This window comes from Rhinichthys klamathensis, unplaced genomic scaffold (assembly GCF_029890125.1).
Source record: "Rhinichthys klamathensis goyatoka isolate OS25496 unplaced genomic scaffold, OSU_Roscu_1.1 h1tg000223l_1, whole genome shotgun sequence".
In the NCBI taxonomy this organism is placed as follows: domain Eukaryota; kingdom Metazoa; phylum Chordata; class Actinopteri; order Cypriniformes; family Leuciscidae; genus Rhinichthys; species Rhinichthys klamathensis.
The window spans coordinates 2,466,374-2,492,759 of NW_026606747.1; the positions used below are offsets into that span (position 1 = coordinate 2,466,374).

The 26,386-nt window shown below is 41.3% G+C and overlaps 7 non-coding genes across 7 annotated transcripts; 3 read left to right on the top strand and 4 right to left on the bottom strand.

Annotated features, from left to right (window-relative positions):
• Positions 1-21,149: 21,149 nt before the first annotated feature.
• trnae-cuc (transfer RNA glutamic acid (anticodon CUC)) lies at positions 21,150-21,221 on the top strand. The gene has a single exon. It is a non-coding gene; the product is annotated as a tRNA-Glu (tRNA).
• Positions 21,222-21,548: 327 nt separating this feature from the next.
• On the bottom strand, positions 21,549-21,620 carry trnae-uuc (transfer RNA glutamic acid (anticodon UUC)). Its single transcript has one exon. It is a non-coding gene; the product is annotated as a tRNA-Glu (tRNA).
• A 1,882-nt stretch (positions 21,621-23,502) lies between these two features.
• Positions 23,503-23,574, top strand: trnae-cuc (transfer RNA glutamic acid (anticodon CUC)). The gene has a single exon. It is a non-coding gene; the product is annotated as a tRNA-Glu (tRNA).
• A 115-nt stretch (positions 23,575-23,689) lies between these two features.
• Positions 23,690-23,776, bottom strand: trnay-gua (transfer RNA tyrosine (anticodon GUA)). The gene is given in 2 exon segments: positions 23,690-23,725; positions 23,740-23,776. It is a non-coding gene; the product is annotated as a tRNA-Tyr (tRNA).
• A 125-nt stretch (positions 23,777-23,901) lies between these two features.
• Positions 23,902-23,973, bottom strand: trnae-uuc (transfer RNA glutamic acid (anticodon UUC)). The gene has a single exon. It is a non-coding gene; the product is annotated as a tRNA-Glu (tRNA).
• Positions 23,974-25,142: 1,169 nt separating this feature from the next.
• trnar-acg (transfer RNA arginine (anticodon ACG)) lies at positions 25,143-25,215 on the bottom strand. Its single transcript has one exon. It is a non-coding gene; the product is annotated as a tRNA-Arg (tRNA).
• Positions 25,216-26,211: 996 nt separating this feature from the next.
• trnae-cuc (transfer RNA glutamic acid (anticodon CUC)) lies at positions 26,212-26,283 on the top strand. Its single transcript has one exon. It is a non-coding gene; the product is annotated as a tRNA-Glu (tRNA).
• The last annotated feature ends 103 nt before the right edge of the window (positions 26,284-26,386 follow it).

Below are 26,386 nucleotides of genomic sequence, written 5' to 3' on the forward strand. Positions count from 1 at the left end.
TCTAAAAAAAAAGGTTCTATGTTTAAAGGCCCCCCCAAAAAAGGTTCTATGTTTAAAGGCCCAAAAAAAAGGTCATATGTGTAAAGGCCTAAAACAAAGTTTATATGTGTAAAGGCCTAAAAGTTTGTATGTGTAAAGTGTGCATGAGGAATTTTAGCTATAGTTTTATAATACTGTATGAAATATGTACCACAAATAAATAAAAATTATCTATCCACATACATAAGTGTATACACGTGTGTGTGTGTAAGTATATATGTATGTAAATAGAATCTAGCGCATATATGTATATGGTGAACATATTCCTAGTCTTTATACTGTGTACTGTCTACACCAGCTGACACAGGAAGCACGACGTGACAAATCCCCGAAGCAAATGCCTCGTTCTATTTATGACCAAGCAGCACTCGCAATACGTCTAATAGGAAGGACAAATGGATTTGCAACGGTCGCTTTGTCACGACCGGTGTAGAGAGTTTCTTGCTGTGTGGCACGGTAAGACACAACCATGTTAGACACGGTGTTGGTATTTGTAATAAAAATTAATCGAAAATAACAGTGAGGAATCGATTCCTGGAATCGATTCTTTCGATTCCAGGAACAGGAATCGGAATCGATTCCAAAAAATCCGGAATCGAACAGCCCTACAAACAACAAATAAAACAAGCAGCTCTATGCACTTTTTAAAGCAAGATTCTATTCTGTGCTATTCCCTTCCTTATAATGCCCGTCGTCAATAGCAACGCATGATTACACAGCGCACATCCATGTATCACAACGGGCGCGCTCTCTCGTTTCATTCAAATACAACTTGCCGTCTTGAGTCTCGGTTTTGATTGTATTGAAAATGTAATCAGAGATCATTTATTGTTTACAGAGTTTGATAATATTGTTGTGATAATTTTGTCTGGACAATTGTTTTGTACGCTGTACAAAATGGATTTATAAACAGGTAAGATTTAAAACATTATAATGCGAACTTTTCTTCGCAGAAGCTTCACGTTCATTTATTTTGTGAGTGAGATAAAATATTTCAACTCAAAACAACATTTTGTGCATTATTTCCCAGAGATAGTTTTGGTAACTTATTGAGGTCAAAGTTAACTTGCCTTGCGTTCGCTATACAACACTGGATGATGTCACACAAGACGATCGGCAGATTTTAAGTGTATTGCAGCGACTTTTTTTGTGCATGTTCTGCAGACAGGGTGACCATCCTCGATTAAGTTTCCCTCAAGACTTTTTTAGCCTCTTAAAAGGCTGGATAATCGCCCGAGCACGGTTACTGCCTTCCGCCATTCCTTCTCGAATAAAAAAAAAACAACAACATTGCGTGCTGCGCGCCTGTGTCAGACTGTTGCTAGCTGGAGAGGATTTACAGTGAGTTATTAAAATCTCGAAAATCAAAGACGGTTTTAATGATAATTAAATTTTAAACGATAATACTAACCGTCCGTACATTTTATCGTGGTTTATAGTGAAACCGGTAATCGTCCCATCCCTAGACGCAAGTTTACAATAACAATGAGAGCGCCGCAAGTCAACAGCATTAAAGCGTGTAAAGATGCTTTCCAGGCAAGAAGCAGTGAGTTTTTGTTCTTTTTCCTAGCATTATTGTCCTTTTATTATTATTATCAGTCTAATAGGCTGAATTCCCACTAATGTGCAAAGATATTTTGACATAGCAGACGTTTTGACGGCCGTTCTGAATCGTCGAAGAAGGGAACGCGATGCATTGGAGAATCTATTTTTTTCTGCCGCCAATACGATTCATTTTGCTGTGCGTTCCCACGCAGCACGCACGCGACACAAGCAAGAGCCCGAATAGCGTTGCCTGGGGACCGTTCGTCTGTCTAATTTCGACAAATCACGTCTCTGCATGTCCATCTTTTCCATTTTATGACAGTCCATCAGATCTCAGCATTTCCATTTTCTCCATTTTACGACAGCCAATCACCGTGGCCCCTTTCCACTTTCCATCCATTTTCTTCACTTTAAGACAGCCAATCACGTGGCCCTTTCCATCATTGCCGGAGCATGTGCAGTAAGTCCACCTCCTATCGCTTACAGCGATTCAGCGAATCAATAAATCATATTTTTGTGAGTTATTTTTCGAAAAGCCGCGTGAAGTCCGTATAAGTCCGTAGGTAAGATTATTCTATTTAATTAACCAGCTTTAATTCATAGGTTTTTTTTTAAAATAAACTTTTACATTGTTTTAGGTAAGTTAAGAAGTTGGTAAGATTTTAAGTTTACATTGTGTTAGGTAAGACGTCGACGTTGTTGCTTTGTTTAGTCTGCGTTACAAATTTATTAAAATGTTTAATTTAGATAGTATAAAAACTGAGAAAGTTTATTAGTGTGAATTTTGTAACTTATAAGGTAAATTATGTCACAAACCTGCCCCTTCCTGTCTGTCCTGATCTCTCTATTGCAGAGCACTGAGACTATCGTTGAATGGTCTGGCTGATTAGATTGGTTTCTATGCATTCGAATCACACTCTTATGCTGATGAGATCAGGGCTGGGGAATTTCCAATAAGAGTTAAATTCTGTATACTTCATTTACATGCTTTGTTTCAGAGTGTCTCCCCCTCGATGTAACTCCTCCCCGTTAAGCTCTTTGATAATGTGAAGGTATGGGTGAAACAATCGGGCTGATTGGATTACCATCTATACATGACACTGTTATGCTGATTGGATTTGGATTGGTAACACTCTCAGTCTAAGAGCAGGTTCCTAAACCTGTATACTTCATTTACATGCTTTGTTTCAGAGTATCTCCCCCTCGATGTAACTCCTCACCCTCTAAAATGTATAAACTACAGTCTGTATTTTATTTTAGTCAGACTTGGATGGAAAGACTACAGCAACGCAACAGCTCGTGTTCCCAATAAAGAATCCGGCTTAAGATACAACCAAATCTCCTGGTCTTCGCTTCTGAGTTTCCTACACTTTAGAAGAAATAAGTTCACAACAGTCTGCTAACTAACTTAGCTAAGAATGAATGAATAATGAATGGAGTATCTTAACGTTAACGTTAGCTGAAACGTATTTTTGACAGAGAGAAATGAATGGTTTACATTGTTATAATTGGTATAACATTGGTATAACGTTGGTACAACACCTGATATTTTGTGTACTTTTAACACCCACAATGATTTAATTTGAATGAATGGATTTTGTGTTGTATTCAGGTGTTGCACCTGTTATAACAGGAGACTTTGTGTTTACCAACTGATAATAATCTTAATTGTACTAAATTACTTCTATATCTGCTACTACTATGTATCAATATAGTATACACTGAGGTATTATGTATTAATTAGTGCTGGGCAACGATTAAAAAATGTAATCGTGATTAATCGCATGATCTTCTTGCGATTAATTGCGATTAATCGCATTGCTACGCGCAAAATTGAATAATGAATTCTAAAGTAGTGTATTGCGCACTTTTGATTTAAATGTACTGCTACAAAAGTGCAATAACATGTGGTTTGCAAAAACTTTAAACAAATAAGGTGCTTTTATACCAGCAGTATTCCCTTTACACAGTATCAATAAAATATTTCTTGTAAATCTCAACTTAAACATTAAAGTAATCAAATCAAATTTTTAAACAAAGCTATTTGCCACTGCCAGGGCATTACCTTTTATCTAGCTTGTTAAAACGAGTCCTGTTTTCTTGTGTGTTTTTTTCTGAACAGGTATCTTGTATCAGGGAGCAGCAGAAACAGTCTATGTAGTCAAAGGGTCATGATCACTACTACAGATATAAGTCGACCAATGTTACTTCTCTGATAGCAGCTTAGGTTTGGTCATGGCATGCCGTGGTTTCCCACGTAAGATTACATTAAACAGAGGTAAAGCCCAATTTATACTTCTGCGTCGAACTCACGCCGTAGCTGTGTAGCGCGCGTACCCTGACGTGCACCTCTCCAAAAATGTAACGTCAATTCTACGCGTACCACAAGCGCTGTGATTGCTAGAACCGCTCCCCGGGTTTCACACTCTCCCTCTGCATGTGTAATTGCGCGTCAACGCGGACAACGACGCAGATATATAAATGAAAACCAACGCGTAGTCTATAGCGTAGAGGCTCCGGCGTAAGTCCGACGCAGAAGTATAAATCAGCCTAGAGTGAGGTGAAGTGGTCGAGCAGGTGCAGCGACAAGCGGGTGCGTTCCTGTGAAACTGTTGCAGTCATGCTCACGCAGGCGCCCGCGCGTTGCCGAAGTTGAATTGTCTAACTTTTTTGTACACGACGCGCAGCACAAATCATTGGAAGAGAGACTGATCCTCGGCTCGCTGTTTGTGAGTTTCCAGAATCTAAATAGTTATCAGGACATCAACAGGAGGGAATTCACATGGCAGAGCATCCCTGCTAAACTAAACGCAGGCCTATCAGGTAAAGTTATGTATAATTTTAATTTAAGTTAAAAAGGCTACAGTTGCATAGCGCACAGAAGCCGTTGCCATGGTTACTATCCATAGAGCGCCTGTCATTCACTCGCGGAGCGCTGTCTCCCTTTCTGTTCACCTGAGAGAACCTGACAAAGCCTCTCCACTGCTTGTTTGGGTGGGTTATTTGCTGGCTGACCAACATCCCACCCCTCCTGTGATCATGGTTTGACTGTAGGCCTATGTGTATTCAGAGCCCAACATCCCACCCCTCCTGTGATCATGGTTTGACTGTAGGCCTATGTGTATTCAGAGCCAGTGAGCAACGGACTTTCAAAAAAAAAACAAAAAAAAACTCTGCGTTAACGCGAGATAAAAAAATTGTCGGCATTAATTAATAAATGCGTTAACGCGATAATAACGCGTTAACTTGCCCAGCACTAGTATTAATATATTATACACTGAGGTATTATATATTAATAAATTATACACTGAGGTACTATGTAGTAATATATAATACACTGAAGTACTATCTAATGCCTTCTACATACAGGAGTTTTATAGTAGTGAGTTAAAACTACCCACAATGTACTGAATAGTTACAAATTTAAAGTGAATAGTTACAATTTTATTTACTCTAGTAATGAAAGATGGCATTCAAATGCAAAAAGCACAGGGCTATGAGCGAAGAGGAGTGGATGTCACGCCTGCAAAGGTTTTCTGTTGTAGGGGTCTGGCCTTCTGAGGCAGGAAACAGGCCGGCACCCCGCCAGAGAAAGTGGCATGACCTGTATCTGAAGGTAAATTTAGATAATGTGTTATGTGTACAATCATAAAACATAAAGCTATGCCATATTGAAAGGGGTCACATTCTTATGATTCACTGCCAAACAATATTACAGATTGAAAAATGTCCAGTGCAGTTTAGGGGACAAATGCCTTTGTTTGGAAGGACACAGACATGTATTTGTGGATTTCATATAGCTAAAAGGTATCTACAATTTTTTCCTAAAATTATGAAGTGTTGTTGTCTCTATTATTAAATTTCATTTTCTTTTCTCTTAACCTGTAGCCTTCCAGGTTAGTGTCCTTTTCAATGACACCAGGTCCATCGTCTGCATCATCTGCCGCTACACCAGGGCAGACGGCAACATCTGGGCAGATGGCAACACCTGCTCTCACGGCAACATCTGGGCAGATGGCAACACCTGCTCTCACGGCAACATCTGGGCAGATGGCAACACCTGCTCTCACGGCGACATCTGGGCAGATGGCAACACCTGCTCTCACGGCAACATCTGGGCACATGGCAACACCTGCTCTCACGGCAACATCTGGGCACATGGCAACACCTGCTCTCACGGCAACATCTGGGCACATGGCAACACCTTCTCTTACGACAACATCTGGGCACATGGCAACACCTGCTCTCACGGCAACATCTGGGCACATGGCAACACCTGCTCTCATGGCAACATCTGGGCACATGGCAACACCTGCTCTTACGGCAACATCTGGGCACATGGCAACACCTGCTCTCAACATCTGGGCACATAGGAACACCTGTTCTCACGGCAACATCTGGGCAGATGGCAACACCTGTTATTACGGCAACATCTGGGCACATGGCAACACCTGTTATTACGGCAACATCTGGGCAGATGGCAACACCTGTTATTACGGCAACATCTGGGCAGATGGCAACACCTGCTCTTACGGCAACATCTGGGCACATGGCAACACCTGTTATTACGGCAACATCTGGGCAGATGGCAACACCTGCTCTCACGGCAACATCTGGGCACATGGCAACACCTGCTCTCACGGCAGCATCTGGGCAGATGGCAACACCTGCTCTCACGGCAACATCTGGGCACATGGCAACACCTGCTCTTACGGCAACATCTGGGCACATGGCAACACCTGTTATTACGGCATCATCTGGGCACATGGCAACACCTGTTATTACGGCAACATCTGGGCAGATGGCAAAACCTGCTCTCACGGCAACATCTGGGCAGATGGCAACACCTGCTCTCACACCCCTGGGCTCAATGTCTTGTAGGCCCCCCCTTAGGCAGGCCAAATGTATATTTTGTCCAAGGACATTTTAATATGGCATTTACAGTTTTACTGACTTAAAAGGAACTTTGTTGTACTATGCTGGAGTAAAGTTCATAAATGGTCTTTCTTTCCCATAGGAATTTGTAAAACTATGTTGGGTAGACCTCTGTGCCTAGGGGGGTTCGGGGGCATGCTCCCCCGCAAGAAAATTTTGTACATTTTAAGGTTAAATGCATCAATCTCGTGCTCTTTGAGAGATCAAAATTAAGAGCTTCAACCCATGAACTGCTCGTTGAACAAAGAAAAAGCAATGATTTGTACCAGGACAATAAAGAGGGCTCAAACATCTTTTTAGTTATGAGTGTCTCAGTCTACATTACATTATCAATGGTGTTTTAGGATGCCAAACAATTATTATAATAATGTAATAATGATTTATATAATTATTCCTATGACGTAAAATCCATATAGCCTATAAATGTATAAATGAAAATGAATATTTCAAAAGTATATTTTAGTCGACATTACACTATAATACACGAAAATTAAAATACTTTTGTCCTAATTTCTTCACTTGGAAGAAATAAACCCTTGAGCTTTTATTTAGGAGAAAACACCAGATAACCATGCTGATCGCGTGAGCAAAGTGCATACTTTTCTTTAAAACACGCAGCACAAACAGGATGCCTATTCTTAAGGTCTTGTGCTGTTTTATAAAGGCACAAAGCCATGTCATTGTTTCGATTTTAGTTCGTTGGCAAAATATAACGCTAGAGACCTTTATGTTAGGTTATACATTTTACATCTCATATGTGTTGGGAAAAGGGAGAAGAGAGAGTTCGGCAAAAGGCGGGTTCGACCTCGGGTCGAGCGCATCAAAAGCTGCTTTCTAGCACTTCACGCCCTACGACCTACGCCACTGTAGCTATTCCACGATGGGTGTCTTTTAGCTAAAAAGACAGGCACTTAGTGCAAATATACGCTCCGTTATCTAAAAAAAAAATTTCTTCCCCTCGCTTGGGCCACAAGTGCACATGGCGAACTTGCAATGAATACATTTCATCAACTCCCGACTCTCCCGATTGCCACTCCGCCCCTGGTGCCCAGGGCCCCTTAGATGTCGTGGGCCCCTGGGCAAGTGCCCAGTTGCCCTAATGGTTAATCCGGCCCTGCCCGCAAAGCCAACTTTGACTATGGCATCAGTAAGTAATGAGTATTTACTAATACTGATATTAAAATTTTTAGCATATTCAAATATATGCATTTTAATTTACAAGGCTCCACTTAAAGGGACACTATGCAGCTTTTTTAGATTAACTGAACAGCTTCAGAGTTATTGAAATGGTTATATAACTTCTTTCAGGTTGAATGGTGGGCGTCTCGACCCCCCTGGTGCCTGTGAGCGAAAAAATCTCACTTGCAACTTCGGTGCGGCGGGCCGCGTCAGGAAGTATCGCGTGATATCAGCTCTCGCGATGTAACATATTCCTTTACGGCAACTGCACACATACACACAGGATCAAGGTATAGATGGATGGAGTTTGTCACACTATCGTCATGGCTGAGCCGGCATATAAGATGCAGAAAAGCTAAGAAAGCATTGTCGGAGGAACAGAGAAAGAGGAAACGGCTGACTGACCGAGCGAGGAGTCGGACACGAGCATAGGCATAATTTGCCGGTGTGTTATGTCCCCATTGAAACTTCTCGCGGCACGGATGTAACGTTACCATTACAAACAAATAAAACATCTCCAGGTAACTCTAGTAGAGCATTCATTTCGTTCGTTTGTTAAATAAGAGGCGATCTGAAATGTGTTATTTTTGAAATCAAGTGACCAAAGTGCTCGTTGCCTCTGCGATCAGTGGTGCAGATAAGTTACAGTGTTCTGTTGTGACGCGTGCCTGAATCCGTTGCGGGGACTGAGAGACTCTCTATATTTTGTTATGGTGAAATCACAAAACCTAATGCACAAAAAACATGTCCCTGCTTGAAATACAATCACTAATAAACAATCGGTTTTGATGAGGAAAATAAACTATACTACTAGTACCGATTAGAACCCAGAACCTCTGAAACACTTGGCAAAAGTTCTGCCTCTGGACCATTAAAATTGTCGGATGTATTTAATCACGTGAAAATTCTCACCACTAACAACATATATTATATCTCATTAAACGACAAATTAAACACAATGTAGTATTGTATACTATGTAACAGGCCATGTCACGCTCTGAGTGAGTGGTATTTACGACAGTAACGTTAAATTCAAGTACTCCACAGTAACTCTAGGGGTCGCTGTTTGACAAAAACGGGATTTCTGCATAATGCCCCTTTAAGATGACTTTTTATAAAACTTTTTTCAGTTTATAAAGCCACGGTTCGGTGGGTCCCACAGTGCCGCTTTAAAGCCAAACTTAGATTTGGGCAGGAAGCATGCAACCAAGGTAATGTAAAGAGAATGACGGTTTGAATTTGATTTTACAATCATATAATCAATCGTATAATACAATCGTATAATATGCACTCTAATTCTTGTTATGCCTGGGTATTCTTGTGAGGCTACTGTTAATTTCAATCCATACAGATATGTTAAATTTATGTTGTCATTGCTGTAATTCCTAATAAGGGCAGATTAATATTATATATAATGTTGTAAACTGTGGTTATATTCTCTCAGCCCATCAGTTGCACTTCTGACTCTTCTGCCATGTCCAGCACTGTCACAAGTGCCATGACAAGGAGGACACCATCGCCTGCCTGCAGTCCCAGGATGTTCATTCAGACTGTCTCTCCTCTGTCTGTTCCTCCCTCTCCTGTGTCCACAACCACATCTTCGATACCATCGGTAGCTGCTAGAGCTGTGAGAAACTCTTAAATTAAGTGGTTTTCTTCACAATGACACTTAACTTCAAATAATCATCCTTCATTATTTGCCTTTTTTATTTATAAAGGAAGTGTCAGCTGCCGCCTCCTCGTCTGGTACCTCCTCTGCTCCTCTTGCCACTGCACCCTCTGGATCTGCCACTGCCACCCCTTTTTTTGTCAGCTCTGCTGCTCCATGTGTGGTTGGTCGCTCAGCTCACCCCACTGCTGACATTGAGACTGCTCCTGGTTCAGATCCTGGCTGGCTGCCTGCCAAGCTGATAGGGACCATACCACCTCAGGATCAGAAGTGGATTTCATATGCTCTGTGGAGGAACCACCGGCTGCGCACTGACCTGAAGCTGTGGTATGATCCACCGGAGCCAGCGCTTATTTATCATCAGGCCCCCACTCCAGAGCATTTTTTCACACACCGGCTTCTCTTGTGGATGCCATACCACCTTTGGAAGGTCAGGCTGTGCTGTCCTGTGTGTGGAAAACAGCTCACAGGTTATGGAGCCCACAAGCGAGCCCGCCAGGTTTTGGATGTTGATAGGTACTACCTGATGATCTCGGAGACCCTCTGGTGCAGTGCCACTGGTTGTAAGACGAGTTACATTTCCAGTAGCAAGACCATCTTGGACCAGCTGGATTTGGCACACAGAATGGAGTTCCGACTGATCCTGACACGAAGGTGAGTATACTGAAATGATTTAGCCTGTGTCACAAATGTTTGTCATTCAAACACACTAGAAATTAGCTTGTTTTAATGTTTGACACTTTTTCACTTTGTTTCTTAATACAGATACGCTTGTGACATGCGGGTGATCCGTTCTCTAAAAGAGAGGACCTTGGGTAATAGCCCCAGCCGCTTGGTCAGGCAGGTGAGGGAAAATCACAGCGAGGAGTGGCTTAAGCGTGTTTATCGCTACCTTGGCGCATGCTCAGACTTTGTTGCCCAGCCAAGCCTGCTCCCTGTCCACGACCCTCCGAAGCCAGTGGCTATTCCTTCCCACTGGTGGATGCTTTCTGTTTATGGCCGACAGGCCGAGACATCTTAAGCAGACTGGATCACATCAAAGCCAGCATAACATCAACCTGAGTGTTTTGTTGCAGGGCATCAATCTTCCTGCCCCTCTACAAGTTGCCGCTGAGCCTCTCCCACCTGCCAGCGTTCGGCCTGCTTCACTTAAGAGGCGTATCACCTCCATGCAGCTGAGGTGGTTAGAGCAAAATTACCATCCCAGAGGCCGCTGCTTCCTATTCCTCAAGGCATTATGGGACCAGTCCCTTGGGCTCAGCTCTTCTGCTACCTGTGTGTCTCAATCAACCCCTGCTTTCACTGTGTATGTTGTCCCTACGCCCACAGCAAACCCTTTTTTAACTCCCCAGGCCAGCAGTGCTCCTCCACCCTCTGCAACTCTCCATACACGTCAGCCACGTGCGTACAATAGGAGAGTTGAGGCAAACACCTGCAAGAAATGTGGCCAGTTCAAAACAACAGCAACAGGTCATAGCCAATACAAAGGCATATATATATATGTAATATTTATTTCTGTGTGTGTGGTCCATCATCTGGTTGTCTTGTTTTGTTTACAAAAGAAATCTTGAATTATCTTATAACACTTTTAATCTATAAATATATATATGTTATAAGTACATGTTATTTAATGTACTATTTACTTTCCAGTTTAACTTTGAAATTGTGACGATGTTCGGCTGGATTGCCCTCAAGTGTCACTAGAGGGCGCTCCACCCCTGCACAGCCTTCCCTGGGACTGATCACGCACACCATAGATATCTATATAAAGGCTAGATGTCTTACGGCGGAGTCACTTCCGGCATCACCGTTCGGCCATCTTGTCACAGGCAGGCTCTGATGTAAAGTGAGTGATCAGCATGAACACAAATCCTCTTATCTCGCTGAAATCTTGACGGATTTACAAACGGTTTGGTTTCTTATTAACGTTATTAATGTGGGTATAATACTAGCCTATATAATGGATGTTAACATAAATAATAAGTGTTCAGTGTCATAACTACGTCTCTGACGTTTATAACGAACCAACCCGTTTGAAAATCGGTAGAAAATTGAGCAAGTTATGGTTATTTAAAAAGTACATGCACCATAAACACAATGTTACGAGTGAGCGAGCAGCCTGTGACAAGATGGCCGCCAGGTGCTGATGTCCACCACCATTGGCCAACAGCGCGGACGAGACATCTAGCCTTTATATAGATATCTATGACGCACACGACCTGAACTGATTTCGTACACACCTGTTTCCACTGATCACTCTCACACCTGGGATAACTAATAAACAAGACAGGGAACCATAGAACATGACAGGACACAAACCCACATCGTGACATAACCATAGAACATGACAGGACACAAACCCACATCGTGAGAGATATAATCATTAATTATAATTTCATGTTTTGTATGTGTGATCCACTACCTGGTTGATTTTTTTTTTTTTTTTGGTTAAAATAAAAATTGTTATTGTTCATATAAGTGTTTATTTAATTTACTTCAAGCTTTTATTAATCACCTCTGATCTATCCATAATGTCAGCATGATGTCAATGCTCCATTTATAATTTACTCAAAAAATAAATATAGTTCAGTTAGAAAAGAGAGTAATTTTAAAAAGGTAATAAAGATTTATTATATTCAATGGTGAAATAATAAAATAAATAATACATTTCAAGAAACCACATATTCATATAATAAATACATTTTAACATGTATCCATACAATGAGAAATATGTTTTTATAAAATAAGTGTTAAGGCATAAAAGCACATGAAATTTATACATATGTGTTCATTCATTAAGAAACGATTAGAAAATATATTGGGTGATTTCAACCTTGTCAGAGGTGGGACTCGAACCAACATCGTTCACGTCAGTTATTTGCCCATGAAATATATAAAAAGGCAATTTTCTATAAAATATGAATACCAATCTACCAAAAATCACACAGAAGGGTGAAAGGTGGGTTTACCTTTTCCCTTTCCTTTCATTTTTCTCTTTTTTCCTTCTCTTTTCTCTCTTTTTCCTCTTCTTCCCCTTCTTTTTCCTTCTCCCCTTCCTCAAACAGACTATTGTTCCCCAGCTTTGTGCATTCCCAGTTCTGATGGACACGCAACAGCAAAACAGCGATAATTTAATACAAAACAACGAACAACCTACAGTAGCCATATTTGATAGAGTGTTTAATGCAACGTGCCAGATGCGAATGAATGGTTTCAAATACAGCTGATACTAACATTTTCACTGCAACCAGAACACTCTTCAGAAGGTGAAGAAATCAAGTCCAGCCTACTTTTGTGAGTATGAATGCATTTTATTTGAATAGTGACAACATCGAAAAAGGCTATAAACCTAGTTAGAAGGAGAAAAAAGCAGTAGGCCTAAAGGGTACAGGAATTGAACTAACGTACAAGCTGATGAAGCATTATGAGTAGCGTAGTTGTGTAAGCTGTGGACTATGATAACATTAACAACACATTTGGCAGATGGAAAATATTTTAAGAGAAATATGCAAGTAGTTTGAGAGTAAAAAGATCGTCTCATTTTGGCGGGCTTTGTTAGCACTTAACAGCGACAAAATGTTTGTTCAAGATAGCCCCCTATTGTCCAAATTCAGTCACTGGTTTAATTTACTGCTTTAACCCCCTGGGGTCGGCTATCGCGCCGGCGCGATTGTCTCGTTTTTTTTCTTATCAGTGTAAAAGAGACTCAAAATACTCGGTTAATTTTGATCTTACATATAAGTGTTGTACATCATTAGATCCTGTTAAGTTTCTATTTTTTTTGTGGATACTCACAATAAAAACAAAGTGTTGTGCTTTTCACCAAATAAAGAAAAACAAACATGATGTGAGTTCTGCGTTCTCTCTGTCAGTGAAGTCCATTCTGAAACGCGTCCTAAGATTAACTGTAACTCCGCGATTACTTGTCACACAGGCACGAGAGGTTTTTCTTTATGAAGCTTAAATTCTCTTCTTTTAAATGAAGTAATTTATATAAAAAACAAATATTCTCAGTTTATGCAATCTGTATGAAAAGAGAGTGCTGTCAGTATTTTTTTCCCCAGCTCATTACACTTCATTACGCGTTAATCTAACACGCCCACGGACGACGCGCGCTATTCAAACGCAAATGTCGAGGCAAGCCATGACAATGCCCACATCAGCCGTTCCACCGCGGCGGTAAAATGTGTGGTGTATTTGCTGCCTTTTACCGCTAAGAGGCGCTACAATCATAGACTCTGAAAAGTGTTCGTTTATTCCGGTTTATTCTCTCTAATGCGTAATCTGCTGCCGCACCGCGCTGATTCAGAGCGATTGAAAGCTGGTAGCAGAAGAATTCAACAAGTGAAACGTAGTTAAAATAATTCATAATCACAATACTGAAATTAGGCTACTGAAATGTAATTGAATAAATAATGAAAACATTTCAACATAAAACATTGCAATAAAAACATTTAGGCTACATCAATGAGACTTTACAACTTTATCAGTGTACAGACTAGCTCAGTGATCAACGCAACGACACGAGCTTTGAGGAGCTTCAATAGACCCGAGATCGAATCTCAATGTAGCATACATGTTGTTAACCGATGTTGTCCTACGTTTATATTTTCCCACCTTGATGGTCCACTAGCACTATTTGTATAGAGGTGTCCATTGTCCAGTGGTTCTATTGCATTAATATAGAGCTTATGCGTGTAATGTCATAAAAAAATTTAGTGGTTATCTCTGCAATGTTATTCTTGTTTTAATCTTTGAATTGTCCCTCAATTTGACATTCCATCTTATGTTATTGTTTAAGTTGTTCATTCATTAGAGGTTCCATTTCTATTTAGATTTAAATATAAATAGAATTTGCATAACCTCAATACAATAATAATTAAAGATGTACCTTTCTGGTGGAATCCAGTTTTAAGATGGATCCATAAGTGGAGGTGATACTAGCCTTGATATCCTCCAGCCTGAACAGGATGTCTTGGCTGTACACCACTGAAAGCCACTTATAGCTGGGAATTGCCACAGGTTGGGGAGGCTCTTCAAATGTTGGTGGCATCAGGCAACTTTTGCTGGTAAAAGAAGCACACTCGCTGGTATACCGCGCAACCCTTTTCAGCCACTCTTCACTGTGGTTCTCTTTCAATTGGCCAATCAGTCGGACAGGGCCATTCCCCAGACCACGTTCCCGTAGGAGGCGTATCACCCTGATGTCACAGGCATATCTGTAATAAGAAATAAATTAAATATACATGGATAAGCAACTGACAAAAATCACACAATAATTTAACATACCGGCGGGTAAGAATGACCCTAAACTCAGAACGATGGGCCATGTCCAGCTGCTCAAGTATTTCCCTATTCCAAGACAGGTAGCTGCGGCGGCACTTGGAGCAAATCAGAGTCTCTGTGACCAGGTTGTAAAAGCGGTCAATGTCAAGGACCTGACGCACCCGTCTGTGAAGACCTCCACTAGTCAGAGGGCTTTTACAGGCTTGGTCCGCGCACAGCAGCCTGACTTTCCACATCCTATACGGCATCCACAGCAGTAAGGGATGGGCAAAAAATCTGGCTGATGTTGGTGCCTGGTGGTAAATAAGGGATGGCTGTGGAGGGAAATACCACAACTGGAGATGATCCTGGAGCTCCAAATTCCCACGAGCACCAACTCTGAACAATCCTGTGGAGACCCATTGGTGATCCTCCTGGGGCATGGTTTTAGGCCACAGGAGAGGAACTGCAGCAGAGTGCTCAGGCTGGAATGCGCTCTGTAGAAAGAAAAGGACAGGTCAAATAAAGACAAAAAAATACTAACCAAACATAGTAACAAGTGCAATGTTTTACCACATTCACTCCTAAACTCTGCCCCTCCACTGGCCGATGCCGTTGTTTTGGAGGCGGTAATGGAGGAGCAAGAAAAAATGATTCTGCACTTGGAGGCTGTGGTGGAGAGATGGTTTGAGGAGGACCACCTGCTAGCACTGGAGCCTCACACACACGGGCAGCTGCATTTGTAGCAGTGGTTGAATGAGTCTAAAAATACAAGGTATAAAAAAATTGTATCATTGGAATTTTTTTTTGTAGCAAAGAAATAATAATTATTTATTACTTACATGAGCTTTCCGTCCAACATGTAAATTTGGCTTTGCACTCTCCACATGCTTTCCACCAAATCTGGACTTATTAAACTTTAAAGAGAGAAGTATTACAGTTTTTCTCAATTGCTAAAACACAATTTCTGAATCCTTGCTCCTTTTTCTGAAAACATTAAACACAAAACCTCATCTTCAAGCACTATTTACAAAACCTCTGACTCTTCTTGCAAAATGAAACTTTCGCCTCAAAACAGTTTTACTTGTGTTCAAAATCAAACACTGCTCTCAAATCATGGACAAAGTGATCAAAATGATATACACTATCAAGCAGTCAGTAAACAATACACCAAAAAATAGAAAACACATTGTTCAAAACATATAGTTCTCGTAAAGATATCTACGGACGGCTATTCTGTTTGTAGACTTACCGTGACACATTACTGTACCATCAAAAGTTCAGGGAGAAGTACATTTTTAATCTTACAGTTTTTTCCAATCGCTATGACAGTTTTTTCAATACATTTAACAAGTTTCCTAAACTCTTAACGCACCAACACACCTAAAACATACAATTGGCAAAACGGTTAATTTCATGTTCAAAATCACACATTGTAAACTAAACTCCAAAACTAATTTTCAAAATACAATAATACACTAACACAATACACTATGTCTAACAAAACACTACAAACATGTCTCAAAATCAAATAATTATTCAAAACACTAACACATGTTCTCTTCCAACAGGAACATTTAGTCAATCATAACACAATGACAAAAAAAACACTATCATCAGCTGAAATTACAGAAACTGCATTATTTTATGTGTCAGGTATGCCCGTATAGACAGTATATTGTATTGATCATAGATTGTGTTTTGCACTGTAGTTTCTTTTGAAGCCTCTCTACATTTTTGTTTTGTTGGGTTTAGTAAATGCATGCATTTTGTTTCTTTTGCTGCAGAAATTCAATACAAAAAATGAATGACCATCTCAGAGTAGCTTTATAGAATATACAGTTTATGAAAAAAAAAGACAGAGACAGACTTTATTTGCAAAAGAACATTACTGAAATATAACAAAATATGCAATATAGCTGCCATTTATATGTGAAAATACTAAATATACGAACAGAAAAAGCACAAAAAGAAAAAAAAGAAAAGAAAAAAAAGAGTCATCTTCTAATCTGCCCGGTCTTCTGCATTTGGCCACATGTTCTCATCCACATCACACCTGATATCTTCTCTGGCAAGGCATTGTGGGAATAATCTTTTGGCATGCCTTATCCACCCCTGGCAGTGTTCAGCTGTGATGTCTTGGCATGCAGCAACCATTGCATCCAGGAGGGACATTTGGTCCTGTGGATGATGGTCAAAAACCTTCCATCTCCAGGATGAGAAAAACTCCTCAATGGGGTTGAGGAAAGGGGAGTAAGGGGCAAGGAAAAGGGACATCATCCTAGGATGGGCGTCAATGCTGTGACTGCACGGGAATGGTGGAATGCCACATTGTCCCATGTGATCACGTATATTGGCAAGTGGTCTCTCACCTGTCCCCTTTCTACCTCTGGCACAAGTGCAGGTCTTATTTCATTACCCTAGCTCTGTCTCTTCTTTGAGCGCCACCACTCATTCTAACTCCTCTCCCTTGTCCTGGTACACATCTTCCTCTACCTAGTGTGGACATTTTTTTTTTTTGTTAGGTTTTTTTTTTTTGCTCTATATTGTTCTCTTTCCACAAAAGATCCGCCAAAAAGGTCCTCTTTTACTGTATACCATATGGTCATGCAATTGAAAGAACCTCAACCCCTGAGTGTGTTTCCTAGAAATCAGCTGTGATTTATATATTTGCATAATTCAATCAGCTGTAACAATAGAATAAAATACAGGGGATATATTTGTGTTTCAATTCACAATATAAACAGCTGTTTGCCTTGACTTTAGCCTGTAAGGTTAGGTTTAGAACATGGTGTTATCTGTTCTGACATACAGTGTTAAAGCACTGGTAAATTTGGCAGTAAAAATCCATTGTTTTGGTCTTGTTTGAGCTTGTGTGTAAAAGAAGTTCAAGCATTTTAAATTTGTGTTAATTGTATGCATTTTGTGTTAAAGCAACAAGAAATGCGTTAATAGTATAGCTTACACAGACGGATGTAGTGATAACTGTGTTAAGAGTTTTGGAAAATTGTTAAAAGTATTGAAAAATCTGTCATAGCAATCGTAAAAAACTGTAAAACAAATTTCATATTTGTCCGTCATTGTCTTCTGATGAATGAAAACATCATAGTAGGGCAAAATTGATCAGAAATTACTACTCTGCTTTGCTCTTTGCAATTTTATTTGTTCTTCCTCCTCCTTGTACCCCTATTTTTACAGTACAGTGCCCTGCATCTCACAACTTCTCCTTTGTCAGTTCTATTGTTTGATACTGTAATTCTTGTTCTTTGTTGATATGAACCTGCAAGTGCAACCAGTCAAATCTAATGGTACTGTTACAGTAACGATGTTCGGGGCCATATAATTTGTTCATTGTACAGTATACAGCCTACAATGCACTGTACTACAGTATACAATACTAAAAGGGACAAAAATCAAAGGAGTAAACGTGATCAGTGTGCTTCTTCTTGTCTTTGGGCATCATTTGAAACAGGTTAAATCAATTTTGAGTGGTTGTGTTCAATCAATGACATGTGTTCTCTATTTGTATTTGATCATTGCCACTTGTGTTTACCAGTATGGATGACGTGTGCATTACAGTGCAGAATATGTTTTGAGAATGAGAATGTGTTTAGCGTTTTGCTGAAAAGTCTAAGTAAGATCTGCAAATTGTGTTTTGCCATGTGAAATAGTTTAAGGTATTGACAACAGACTGCACAATTAGCTAAATGAGTTCAGGCAACTGAGAACTTTGTTCAGCCAATGGGTTTTAGTGTTTTAGCAATTGAGAAAAACTGTAATATGACAATTGTTAACCATTTTAAAACACATGCCATCATATGTACCGAGGAAAGGGTGAGCTTGGGCCTTTTCACCAAACTTGCGGGTGTAGTGTCAGCTGTGGGACGTTCTACTGGAGCAGTGGTTGGGTGCTGAAATATGACAAGAATATAAAATATTTTCGTTATGAATTCTCTCTCACATAAAGCTATAAAATCTACCTACCATTAAGGAGCTACATTGACCACTAGTTGATTGGTCTGCACTGCTTGTGGGTCTAGATGAGGCTGTAGGCACTTGCTGCTGCATAACAAAAATGTATAAAACAGTGCATATATACAGTATGAAATACAGTATGAAAGACTTAGAAAGATAATGGACAAAATCACCAGTGATTTAAAGAAAGCACAATACTACTGTTCTATTCTATGTTAATAGTATAAACAATAATGTATAAGAACCCCTTTCATGCAAATGACGTGACAAATTTAGATGTGGGTTTTTTATTCAGTTATTAGTGATGTAGTTAGTTTCAACCTTATGACCTTCTTTTACCTACTATGCAATTTCCTCTGCTGTGGAACAGACCTGTTGCCAAACCAACCCAGATAGAAACAACAGAAATTGTCCAAGAATACATTAATGTTAAGAAATACCACATCTTTATATTGTGTGCACACTGCATCAACTGTAGTTAAACTGAAAGAGCCCAAATTAGCCTACCTTATGAGGATGAAATCCACACAAACACATCTGTGGCTGGGAGAAAAGCGTTAGCTGTCCTCTCAGCTGCAGAGGGCACTTCTCTATCTGTAAACAAAACAAAAGATGCCACTTATATTTATTTGTACAAGTTCTTGTTTTATGCTCATACTGTACATACTGAAAATATAATATGTCTACTACTCAAAATTAATATATATATATATATATATATATATTCCTTTTGATACTTTTTCTACATACCTTCTGATACAGACTGTACCACTTCTTTTGCCTTGGAGCAGGTCGGTTACCTGCATCTGATGGCCAGACACCAGTGGAGGCAAAAGACCTAAAGCGCGAGACCCACTCAGTATCATCCATAGCCTTGTGGCTTTTGGATTGTTGTTTGGACATTTTCTGTAATGACAGATACGCAGTTTTATTCATGTTATAGTGTAATTACATTAAGTCATCATGGCAAGGACCCAAAATGAGGGATTACAGAGATGTTTTACGGAGGCAATCTTACTATTCCTAAAAAATAGAAAACGTAAGCCATTTCATTAACAATAAATAAAATAACTATAAATAACATACCTGAGCGGAATATAAATAACAGCGGGATATAAATAACTTAAGCGGTGTTTGTGCTCAAAGATTGACAAAAATTGACTACGTGGTCATTTTTCCTGGTCCAAAATGACCGCCACATTATAGCAGTTTATAAATCCAAAATAATGCATACTGTATATATCATCACCTAATGTTGTGATAGATCTTGTGATAGAGTTTTTGTAAACATTACAAATTTTGAACTTCTATTTGCTATTTATGGCCTGTATGCCTCATTGACCTGGGCTCATACAAATTGTTTTGTAGTAAAACGTATAATGTAACTGTTATGGATTATTTTGACTATAACAAATACTCAGATTAAACATTGTGTTATTTCAACTGTGCCCATGTGTTAAAATGAACATGTGCCTGAATTTTATTTTATATACTTATTGTATTCTCATCCATTCACTTATGACTGGTCATTTTTTACCACAAGTGTATAAAAGTTAAACAAACACCCAACAGTTAGAGACATTATCCAAATTTATTTTGTTACATTTTATGCCAGTGTTACAGTAGACTAGTACAATGAGATTTATTGTACATTGATTTATCCATTTCCTATAAAGTAACAAACACTATCAGATATGCTATTTTACTAGTTAATCCTGTCAGAAAACAAAATAAGTTTCGTTACTGACAAAAATGTACAATTGCCAAGCTCGATGATAACGTTAGCTATAGCTAACGTAACGTTAGCTAACGTTACCTATACAAAAAAAATAAGGTTTGCTTGCTGACTGAAGTTACACAAAGTCAGACAAAATCGAATAAAACTATTTACATTACAAATTGAGCTGCGACAATTATACCCTATTACTTACAATTACAGTTAACGTTAACTTACCTGATCGTTTTACGGAGCAATCTTGCTATTCCTAAAATAAAAAAAACGTTCATTAACAATAAATACAATAACTATAAATAACATAACGTTACCTGAGCGGAATATAAATAACAGTGGTGACGTTTATGCTCAACGTGCGGTGATTGGTGTATGAAAAATGGACATTGCCATTTCATTGGACGGCCAAAAAAGAGAATATGAGCGGAGATTGGATGGAATCTGCTCAAACTCAAAGATGGACAAAAATGGACTATGTGCGGTGATTGGTCTATGAAAAATGGACCTTGACATTTCATTGGACGGCCAAAAATGGAGCTCGTAACGTAATTGGTTTTTTAAAGATGGAGCTCGTCATTGTATTGGATAGATTTTACAGACGCACGGCTGTCAGGTACCGGTACTGGCCCACCAGTCAGGCACCCTTGAGTGCATTTGCCTCGCCCAGGGGGTTCAGTTTCCTCCCATTCCTGTGCTGGCATAATAGACACTATAAACTGGTCGCAAAGCAAGGTCCTTGTTACAGTACCCATGCAATGCATCTGAAAAGAGGCACACAGCCAGGCTTGATGGGAAAGAGTCAGCAGACCTTCCCTGGTGGTCTAGTGGTTAGGATTCGGCGCTCTCACCGCCGCGGCCCGGGTTCGATTCCCGGTCAGGGAATGAGCTTTTGCCCTCCAGCGGCGGTCGCTTTCGCAAAACGCTGGACTACCAACTCAAGCGCTGACGGCCTCGTCGAGAAGCATGGCCAATGAAATGTTTGCTTGTGAAAAAGACCTCCTTCGAGCCAGAGTCCAACCAGCTACCTAAGGATTGCCAATTTGCCACCTACATTCCTCCGCTCTACCAGCTGAGCTATCGAAGGCACATCGTTTGGATACAGAACCTAAACCTATCAGGTTTCGTAAGCTCCGCCTGCCGGCTAAAAGTGCTAGTGGCACAGAGAGACGTCCTGGCTGTTTCCATAAGTGAAGCAAAGACAACACGAACTTCCCATACCGGGAGTCGAACCCGGGCCGCCTGGGTGAAAACCAGGAATCCTGACCGCTAGACCATATGGGAACTTCCTCAAGCCTCAAGCCTCAAGCCTCAAGCCTCAAGCAGGCCCTTTGGCTTTTAGTGTGTGACCGCCCCCCTTTAAGAATATGGGAATGATCCGAAGGGATAGTTTACTGAATTCAATTTCATCTGGCTCATCGGAGGGAGCTCTCATTTGCCTCGCCCAGGGGGTTCAGTTTCCTCCCATTCCTGTGCTGGCATAATAGACACTATAAACTGGTCGCAAAGCAAGGTCCTTGTGACAGTACCCATGCAATGCATCTGAAAAGATGCATGGTACTGTATGGTAACCGTTATCCCACTGACAAAGCAGCCTATTGTTGGACTGTCAATTTCAAATATTAGTCAACTAATCCAATAATAATAATAACAAAAACTATGGGCTAATAATAATAAAATGGCTATGGGCTGACAGCGAAGCAAAAGAGGCAGAGCGAGCCAGCCAGTAGTCGAACCTGGAATCTTCTGATTCATAGTCAGACACGTTATCCATTGCGCCACTTGCCCACCAGTCAGGCACCCTTGAGTGCATTTGCCTCGCCCAGGGGGTTCAGTTTCCTCCCATTCCTGTGCTGGCATAATAGACACTATAAACTTGTCTTAAAGCAAGGTCCTTGTGACAGTACCCATGCAATGCATCTGAAAAGACGCATGGTATTGTATGGTAACCGTTATCCCACTGACAAAGCAGCCTATTGTTGGACTGTCAATTTAAAACATTATTCAACTAATCCAATAATAATAATAACAAAAACTATGGGCTAATAATAATAAAATGGCTATGGGCTGACAGCGAAGCAAAAGAGGCAGAGCGAGCCAGCCAGGAGTCGAACCTGGAATCTTCTGATTCGTAGTCAGACGCATTATCCATTGCGCCACTGGCCCACCAGTCAGGTAGCCTTGAGTGCATTTGCCTCGCCCAGGGGGTTCAGTTTCCTCCCATTCCTGTGCTGGCATAATAGACACTATAAACTGGTCGCAAAGCAAGGTCCTTGTGACAGTACCCATGCAATGCATCTGAAAAGACGCATGGTATTGTATGGTAACCGTTATCCCACTGACAAAGCAGCCTATTGTTGGACTGTCAATTTAAAATATTATTCAACTAATCAAATAATAATAATAACAAAAACTATGGGCTAATAATAATAAAATGGCTATGGGCTGACAGCGAAGCAAAAGAGGCAGAGCGAGCCAGCCAGCCACGAGTCGAACCTGGAATCTTCTGATTCGTAGTCAGACGAATTATCCATTGCGCCACTGGCCCACCAGTCAGGCAGCCTTGAGTGCATTTGCCTCGCCCAGGGGGTTCAGTTTCCTCCCATTCCTGTGCTGGCATAATAGACACTATAAACTGGTCGCAAAGCAAGGTCCTTGTGACAGTACCCATGCAATGCATCTGAAAAGACGCATGGTATTGTATGGTAACCGTTATCCCACTGACAAAGCAGCCTATTGTTGGACTGTCAATTTAAAATATTATTCAACTAATCCAATAATAATAATAACAAAAACTATGCACGCGACTTGTTGGTGTCCGGCTGGGCAGAGGCCTGTCATGACATCTACTTTTTCTCATGCCAATAACAGGCCTGGAGCCAACGTCAGGAAGGGGTCTGATGAGGAGCCTGCTATAAAAAGCTTCAAGTTGGAGGCGTCACATGTTGGTGATCTTGGTTGCTTTGTTTTCATGGCAAGTTGTGGTGTTGTTAGGATATTCCTACAGAGCCAGTGACAGTTTCTCAGTGGAATAACTGTGATCCAGGGTCAGAGACGTCTCCTCTCCTGGAGGAAAATTCAAGCCTTAGTGGTCTTGCTTGAGCAGTTGCTGCAAAATCTGGTAGAGGCACACAGCCAGGCTTGACGGGAAAGAGTCAGCAGACCTTCCCTGGTGGTCTAGTGGTTAGGATTCGGCGCTCTCACCGCCGCGGCCCGGGTTCGATTCCCGGTCAGGGAATGAGCTTTTGCCCTCCAGCGGCGGTCGCGATTGCAAAACGCTGGACTACCAACTCAAGCGCTGACGGCCTCGTCGAGAAGCATGGCCAATGAAATGTTTGCTTGTGAAAAAGACCTCCTTCGAGCCAGAGTCGAACCAGCGACCTAAGGATTGCCAATTTGCCACCTACAGTCCTCCGCTCTACCAGCTGAGCTATCGAAGGCACATCGTTTGAGAACAGAACCTAAACCTATCAGGTTTCGTAAGCTCCGCCTGCCGGCTAAAAGTGCTAGTGGCACAGAGAGACGTCCTGGCTGTTTCCATAAGTGAAGCAAAGACAACACGAACTTCCCATACCGGGAGTCGAACCCGGGCCGCCTGGGTGAAAACCAGGAATCCTGACCGCTAGACCATATGGGAACTTCCTCAAGCCTCAAGTAGGCCCTTGGCTTTTAGTGTGTGACCGCCCCCCTTTAAGAATATGGGAATGATCCGAAGGGATAGTTTACTGAATTCAATTTCATCTGGCTCATCGGAGCTCTCATTTGCCTCGCCCAGGGGGTTCAGTTTCCTCCCATTCCTGTGCTGGCATAATAGACACTATAAACTGGTCGCAAAGCAAGGTCCTTGTGACAGTACCCATGCAATGCATCTGAAAAGATGCATGGTATTGTATGGTAACCGTTATCCCACTGACAAAGCAGCCTATTGTTGGACTGTCAATTTAAAATATTATTCAACTAATCCAATAATAATAATAACAAAAACTATGGGCTAATAATAATAAAATGGCTATGGGCTGACAGCGAAGCAAAAGAGGCAGAGCGAGCCAGCCAGCCACGAGTCGAACCTGGAATCTTCTGATTCGTAGTCAGACGCATTATCCATTGCGCCACTGGCCCACCAGTCAGGCACCCTTGAGTGCATTTGCCTCGCCCAGGGGGTTCAGTTTCCTCCCATTCCTGTGCTGGCATAATAGACACTATAAACTGGTCGCAAAGCAAGGTCCTTGTGACAGTACCCATGCAATGCATCTGAAAAGATGCATGGTATTGTATGGTAACCGTTATCCCACTGACAAAGCAGCCTATTGTTGGACTGTCAATTTAAAATATTATTCAACTAATCCAATAATAATAATAACAAAAACTATGGGCTAATAATAATAAAATGGCTATGGGCTGACAGCGAAGCAAAAGAGGCAGAGCGAGCCAGCCAGCCACGAGTCGAACCTGGAATCTTCTGATTCGTAGTCAGACGCATTATCCATTGCTCCACTGGCCCACCAGTCAGGCACCCTTGAGTGCATTTGCCTCGCCCAGGGGGTTCAGTTTCCTCCCATTCCTGTGCTGGCATAATAGACACTATAAACTGGTCGCAAAGCAAGGTCCTTGTGACAGTACCCATGCAATGCATCTGAAAAGATGCATGGTATTGTATGGTAACCGTTATCCCACTGACAAAGCAGCCTATTGTTGGACTGTCAATTTAAAATATTATTCAACTAATCCAATAATAATAATAACAAAAACTATGGGCTAATAATAATAAAATGGCTATGGGCTGACAGCGAAGCAAAAGAGGCAGAGCGAGCCAGCCAGGAGTCGAACCTGGAATCTTCTGATTCGTAGTCAGACGCGTTATCCATTGCGCCACTGGCCCACCAGTTAGGCACCCTTGAGTGCATTTGCCTCGCCCAGGGGGTTCAGTTTCCTCCCATTCCTGTGCTGGCATAATAGACACTATAAACTTGTCTTAAAGCAAGGTCCTTGTGACAGTACCCATGCAATGCATCTGAAAAAACGCATGGTATTGTATGGTAACCGTTATCCCACTGACAAAGCAGCCTATTGTTGGACTGTCAATTTAAAACATTATTCAACTAATCCAATAATAATAATAACAAAAACTATGGGCTAATAATAATAAAATGGCTATGGGCTGACAGCGAAGCAAAAGAGGAAGAGCGAGCCAGCCAGGAGTCGAACCTGGAATCTTTTGATTCGTAGTCAGACGCGTTATCCATTGCGCCACTGGCCCACCAGTCAGGCAGCCTTGAGTGCATTTGCCTCGCCCAGGGGGTTCAGTTTCCTCCCATTCCTGTGCTGGCATAATAGACACTATAAACTTGTCTTAAAGCAAGGTCCTTGTGACAGTACCCATGCAATGCATCTGAAAAGACGCATGGTATTGTATGGTAACCGTTATCCCACTGACAAAGCAGCCTATTGTTGGACTGTCAATTTAAAATATTATTCAACTAATCCAATAATAATAATAACAAAAACTATGCACGCGACTTGTTGGTGTCCGGCTGGGCAGAGGCCTGTCATGACATCTACTTTTTCTCATGCCAATAACAGGCCTGGAGCCAACGTCAGGAAGGGGTCTGATGAGGAGCCTGCTATAAAAAGCTTCAAGTTGGAGGCGTCACATGTTGGTGATCTCGGTTGCTTTGTTTTCATGGCAAGTTGTGGTGTTGTTAGGATATTCCTACAGAGCCAGTGACAGTTTCTCAGTGGAATAACTGTGATCCAGGATCAGAGACGTCTCCTCTCCTGGAGGAAAATTCAAGCCTTAGTGGTCTTGCTTGAGCAGTTGCTGCAAAATCTGGTAGAGGCACACAGCCAGGCTTGACGGGAAAGAGTCAGCAGACCTTCCCTGGTGGTCTAGTGGTTAGGATTCGGCGCTCTCACCGCCGCGGCCCGGGTTCGATTCCCGGTCAGGGAATGAGCTTTTGCCCTCCAGCGGCGGTCGCGATTGCAAAACGCTGGACTACCAACTCAAGCGCTGACGGCCTCGTCGAGAAGCATGGCCAATGAAATGTTTGCTT